Here is a 6,795-nt window from a genome sequence, read left to right on the forward strand (position 1 = left end):
TTGAAGTACTTATTGATGAAGATTGAAGAATACAGTCTGCAGTATAGATTACATCTCAATATAAAGAAAACAAAAATCCTCACAACTGGACCTATAAACAGCATTATGATAAAAGGAGAAAAGATTGAAGTTATCAAAGACTTCACGTTGTTTGGCTCTACAATTGATGCCAATGGAAGCAGAAGTAAGCACATTAGGCGATGTATAGCACTGGGCAAGTTGGTTGCAAGGGACCTCTTTCAATTGCTAAGGAGCAAGGATTTCTCCTTGAGGACCAGGGAGCACCTGACAGATGCCATGATATTTTCAATAATCTCATATGCATGTGAGAGATGGACAATGAATAGGGAAGACCAAAGAAGAATTGATGCTTTTGAGTTGTGGTGCTGGGGAAGAATGCTGAAAGTATGATAGACTGCTAAAACAACTAACAGGTCTGTCCTGGAGAAAGTGCCTCCAGAATGCTCCTTGTAAGCAAGAATGGCAAGATTTTGTCTCACCCACTTTGGTTATGTTGTCAGAAGGGACTATTCCCTGGAGAAGGGTGTCACACTTGGTAAGGTGGAGGGTCGACTTAAGAGGAGAAACCCTCAGTGAGACTGATTGACACAGTGGGTGTGACGATGGGCTCAAAAATAGCAAGGATTGTGGAGTTGGTGTGGCCCAGGTGGTATTGTGTTTTGCTGTGCATAGGTTCGCTATGAGTTGGACATGACTCAATGGCACCTACCAACAACAACAACAAAGATCAGGAGCTGCAGCATATCGTCTTTAGTGAAGTGTCTGTTTATATCTCTTGCCCATTTTTGAATTGGATTGTTTGTCTTTTTGGTGTTGAGGTGTTGAAATTTTCTATAGATTTTAGAGAAAAGTCCTTTGTCAGATATGTCATAGGCAAATATTTTCTCCCAATTGAAGGTTCTCTTTTTACTCTTTTGATGAAGTCTTTCGATACACATAAGAGTTTAAATTTGAAAAGCCTTCAGTCATCTAGCTTCTCTTCTACCTCCTGTGCACTCTCGGTTATATTTGATAGTCTATTTATGCCATAGGAGCTCTGGTGGTGTAGTTCCTAAAGCATTTGACTGCTAACCAGAAAGCTGGTGATCCAAACCCACCAGCCACTGCTCAGAAGGAAGATTGGGCAATCTACTTCCGTAATGATACTGCCTTGGAAATCCAAGGAAGGATCACTATAAGTAGGATCTGACTTGATGGCAGTGAGTTTGGTTTTGATTTATTTATGTCATAATATAGGGCTCCTCAATTTGTCCCTATTTTATCTTTGATGAATTTTTAGTTTTGGGTTTTACATTTAAGTCTTTGATCCAACTTGAGTTTGGTTTTGTGTAGGGGGTCAGGAATGGGTGTTTTTTTTTTTTTTTTCCTTCAAGTGGATATCCAATTTTGCCAAGACCATTTGTTAAAGAATCTATCTCTTCCCCATTTAATGGGTTTTAAATCTTTATCAAAGATCAGCTGTCCATAGATGGATGGGTCTATTTCTGGATTTTCAATTCTGTTCCATTGGTCTATCTGTCTATTGTTGTACCAATACCATGCTGTTTTGACAACTGTGGCTGTATACTAGGTTTTAAGATTCAGGAGTGTGAGACCTCCCAGTTTTTTCTTCTTTAGTAGTTTTCTACTTATCCAAGGTCTCTTTCCTTTCCATATAAAGTTAGTAATTGGTTTTCCCATATCCTTAAAAAATTTTGTTGGTATCTGGATTAGGATTGCATTGAATGTATAGATTGCTTTAGGTATTATTGACATTTTCACAATGTACAGTCTAACTATCCGTGAACAAGGGATGTTCTTACATTTATGTAGATCCCTTCTTGTCTCTTGTAGTAGTATTTTATAGTTTTCTTTGCCAACATCTTTTGTGTCTCTGGTAAGATTTATTCCTAGAAAGTCTGGCCCTTCTTCCTTTCAAGGATCATTCAGGTTGCACTTCTTCAAAGACAGATTAATTAGTTTTTCTGGCAGTCCATGGTACCCTCAATATCTTTTGCCAACACTACCACTCAAAAGCATCAATTCTCCTTTGGTCTTCTTTATTCATTGTCCAATTTTCACATGCATATGAGGTGATTGAAAATACCATGGCTTGGGTTAGGTGCACCTTAGTCTTCAGAGAGACATCTTTCCTCTTCAGCATTTTAAAGAGATCTTGTGCAGCACATTTGTCCAGTGCAATACAATATCTGATGTCTTGACTGCTACTTCCATTGGTGTTGATTGTAGAACCAAGTCATATGAACTCTTTGACAGCTTCAATCTTGTCTCTATTTATTGTAATGTTGTTTATTGATCCAGTTGTGAGGATTTTCGTTTTCTTTATATTGAGGTGTAATCCACACTTCAAACTGTAGTCTTGAATGTTTATCAGTAAATGTTTCAAGTCATCTTCACTTTCAGAAAGCAAAGTTGTCTCTTCTGGTTGTTAATGAGTCTTCCTCCATCTCTGATGCCATGGTCTTCTTCATATAGTCCAGCTTCTGATTATTTGCTCAGCATACAGATTGAATAAGTACAGTGAAAGGATACAACCCTGACACACTCCCTTCCTGATTTTAAACTATGTAGTATTCCCTTTTTCTGTTTGAACATCAGCCTCCTGGTCTTTGCACAGTTTTCTCATGAACATAATCAAATGTTCTGGTATTTCCGTTCTTCTCAATATTGTCCATAATTTGTTTTGATCCACACAGTTGAGTGCTTTTGCATAGTCAATAAAACATGTAAACATCTTTCTGATGCTCTTTGCTTCCCACCATGATCTATCTGACATCAGCAATGATATATTTCATTCTACACCCTCTTCTGAACCCAGCTTGCATTTCTGGAAGTTCCTCATCAATATCCTGCTGCAGCTGTTTTTGAATTATCTTTAGCAAGATTTTACTTGTGTGTGATATGATTTTTTTTTTATAATTTCCACATTCTGCTGGATCATATTTCTTTGAAATGGGTACAAATATGGATCTCTTTCAGTCAGTGGCTGAGGTAGCTGTCTTCCAAATTTCTTGCATTGATGAATAAGCGCCTCCAGCATGGCGACTGTTTGTTGAAACATCTCAGTGGGCATTCCATCAATTTTTGGAGGCTTATTTATTTCACCAATTTCTTCAGTGAAGCTTTGACTTCTTCCTTCAATACCATTAGTTTTTGATCACCTTCTGAAATAGATGAACATCAATCAATTCTTTTTGGTACAGTGACTCTATGTATTCCTTCCATCTTCTTTTGATGCTTCCTGCATCATTCAATATTTTACCAATAAAATCCTTTTATACTGCAACTTGAGGCTTGATTTTTTTTTTTTTTAATTCTTTCAGCCTGAGAAATACTGAATGTATTCTTCTCTTTTAGTTTTCTAAGTCCAGGTCTTTGTACATTTTATTACAATAATTGACTTTGTCTTCTCGAGCTGCTCTTGGAAATCTTCCTTCCAGCTCTTTTATCTTGTCATTTCTTCCATTTGCTTTAGCAACTCTCCATTCAAAAGCAAGTTCCAGAGTCTCTTCTGATATCCATTCTGGTCTTTTCCTCTTTTCCTGTAATTTTAATGACTTTTTGCTTTCTCATGGATGATGTTTTTGATGTCATCCCAAAATTTATCTGGTTTTTGGTCACTGGTGTTCAATATGTCAAATCTATTCTCTGCATGTTCTCCAAATTTGAGTGGGATATAATCAAGGTAAAATCTTACTGCAGATAATTCAAAAGCAGTTGCAGCAGTATACTAACAGACAATTTCCAGAAATGCAAACTGAATTCAGAAGAGGTTGTGGAATGAAGGATATCATTGCTGATATCAGATGGATCTTGACTGAAAGCAAAGGCTACCAGAAAGATGTTTACTTGTGTTCTATTGACCATGCAAAATAATTCAATTGTGTGGGTCATAATAAATCATGGATAACGTTGAGAAGAATGGGAATTCCAGAACATTTGATTGTACTCATGAGGAACCTGTACATACACCAGGAGGCTGATGTTCAAATAGAACAAGGGGATACTGTATGGTTTAAAATCAGGAAGGGAATGCATTGGGTTGTATCATTTCACCATAATTATTCAATCTGTATGTTGAGCAAATAATCCAAGAAGCTGGAATATATGAAGAAGAACATGGCATCATGATCGGAGGAAGGCTCATTAACACCTGTGATACACAGACAACACAATTTTGCTTGCTGAAAGTGAAGATGACTTGAAACACTTACTGATGAAGATTGAAGACCACAGTCTTCAGTATAGATTACAGATTACATCTCTCTCTCTCTCTCTTTCTCTCTCTCTCTCTCTATATATATATATAGACATGACAATGACATGAGACAAAGTATATGTGAACTGCTGTATGAAAAGTGAATTTGCTCTGTAAATCTTCACCCAAATCACAATTGAAAAAAAAAAAAAGAAAGAAAAAGAAAAGAAGTGCAGCTGTAATGCTCCTTGGAAGCGGGAGTGACCAGACTTTCTTTCATCTAATTCGGTCATGTTGTCAGAAGGGACCATTCTGTGGAGAAGGATATCATGCTTGGTAAAGTGGAAGGTCAGTGAAAAATGGGAAGGCCCTCAATGAGGTGGATTGACATAGTGGCTGCAATGATGGGGTCAGGTATAGCAGAGATCATGAGGATGGCACAGGCCTGGGCAGTGTTTTATTCTGTTGTACGTAGGATCGCTATGAATAGGAGACAACTTGATGGCACCTAAAAGAAACAACATAATCAAATCATATTGTGGCTCTTGTGGACTTGTTTTAATTGTTTTCACCATCAACATGAATCTGCATATGAGCAGCTGATGGGCTGTTCCACAGTCTGCTTCTGGACTTGTTTTGGCTGAAGATACTGAGCTTCTGCATTGCTTTTTTACACAGATGTAGTCAATCTGATCCCTGTGTGTTCCATCTCTCTAGGTCCATGTGTATAGTCACTGTTTATGTTGTTGAAAAAAAACATATTTGCAGTGAATAAGTTGTTGGTCTTGCAAAACTCTATCATGTGATCTTTTGTGTCATTTCTATCACCGAGACCATAGTTTTCAACTACCAGTAATTCTTTTTTGTTTCCAACTCTTGCTTTCCAACCACCAGTACTAATTAATACATCTTGGTTGTATGTTTGGTCAATTTCAAATTGGAGAAGTTAGAAAAAATGTTCAAGTTTCTCCTCTGGCTTTGGTGGTTGGTGAATAAATTTGAATAGTAGTATTAACTTGTCTTCCTTGTAGGCATATGGATATTTTCCTATCACTGACTGCATTGTACTTCAGTAAAGATCTTGTAACACTTTTTGTGATAATGAATGCCATGGCATTCCTCTTCAATTTGTCATTCCTGGCATAGTGGATAATATGGTCATCTGATTCAAAGCGACCAAAACCAGTCCATTTTAGCTCAGTAACACCTAAGATACTGATCTTTATGTTTTCCATTTAATTGTTGACAGCTCACAATATCACTATATTCATACTTCATACATTCCAAGTTCTCATTATTAGTGGATGTTTGCAGGTGTTTATTCCCATTTTGAGTCATGCCACATCAGCAAATGAGGGTTCTGAAATCTTTACTCCATCCATTAAGGTCAATTATACCTTGAGGAGGAAGCTCTGGTAGCGTAGTGCCTAAGGCACTTGACTACTAACCAGAAGGCTGACAGTTCAAACCCATCAGTCCTCAGAAGGAAGGTTGGGCAATCTATTTCTGTAGTGATACTGCTGTGGAAACCCAAGGAGGGGTTGCTATGAGTCTGGTACGACACGATGGCACATAACAACAACAACATATTTTGAGGAGACAGATCCTCCCCAGTCGTATTTTCTGTGCCTTCTGACCTGAGGGATCATCTTCCAGCCTATATCAAACAGTGTTTTAGGGTGATTCATAAAGTTTTCCAGTAATAAATCAGACAGACAATAAACACACTGAATCTTAATTTATATTTAAAAGTTCAAATATATGATGTATTTGCCATTGATTTAAAAATATTTGCATTTAATTTTCATAAATCAAAGACTGATTGGAAAATACAAATTACTGAATGCCATATTAAAAACAACACTTTGAATACTGAAAGAAATTGCTATGCAAAATAGGTTTCTTGAAATTCTACTAAAATGTACATTAAATTTTTGTCAAATTTCATATTGTGTGCAATTAACTTACCATTTCACTAATATTATGACTGAAACAAGAGATATCTTTTGCTATTAAAAAATAATAGAAATATTTTAAAGGGGGAAAAAGAAATCCATGAGTTGTGCTTATTTAATTATTAATTTAAAAAACATTGATTATATACTGTCTTACTACATTGCACACACTGTAAGAAGACACCCAACTAAGAGAAGTTTTCCTCAATGTTTTTATAGTGGAAAGAATGGTAAGATAATAAATGTCTCAGTTTTTTGGTGCTACTGTAACAAAAATTCCCCACTGGGTAACATTAAAGAATATAAATTCTTTTTCTTCAGTTCAGGAGTCTGGAAATTCAAATTCAGGGCACCAACTCTAAGGGAATTTAATTCAGGAGGGATATATTCAAGATCATACTTTGTCTCTCTTGGCCTTGTTTTAATTGTATTTAACTTCAAGTTGAATTTGAATATGAGCAGTTGATGGTCTGTTCCACAATCAGCTCCTGGCCTGGTTTTGGCTGAAGAGATTGAGCTTTTCCACTGCCTCTTGCCACAGATATAGTCAATCTGATTCTTGTGTGTTCCATCTGGTGAAGTCCACGTGTGCAGCCTCCATTTGTGTTGTTGAAAAAAGGT

The sequence above is a fragment of the Orycteropus afer genome, unplaced genomic scaffold (genome assembly GCF_000298275.1).
Source record: "Orycteropus afer afer isolate SDZICR_OR568_19922 unplaced genomic scaffold, OryAfe1.0 scaffold00391, whole genome shotgun sequence".
Classification (NCBI taxonomy): Eukaryota; Metazoa; Chordata; class Mammalia; order Tubulidentata; family Orycteropodidae; genus Orycteropus; species Orycteropus afer.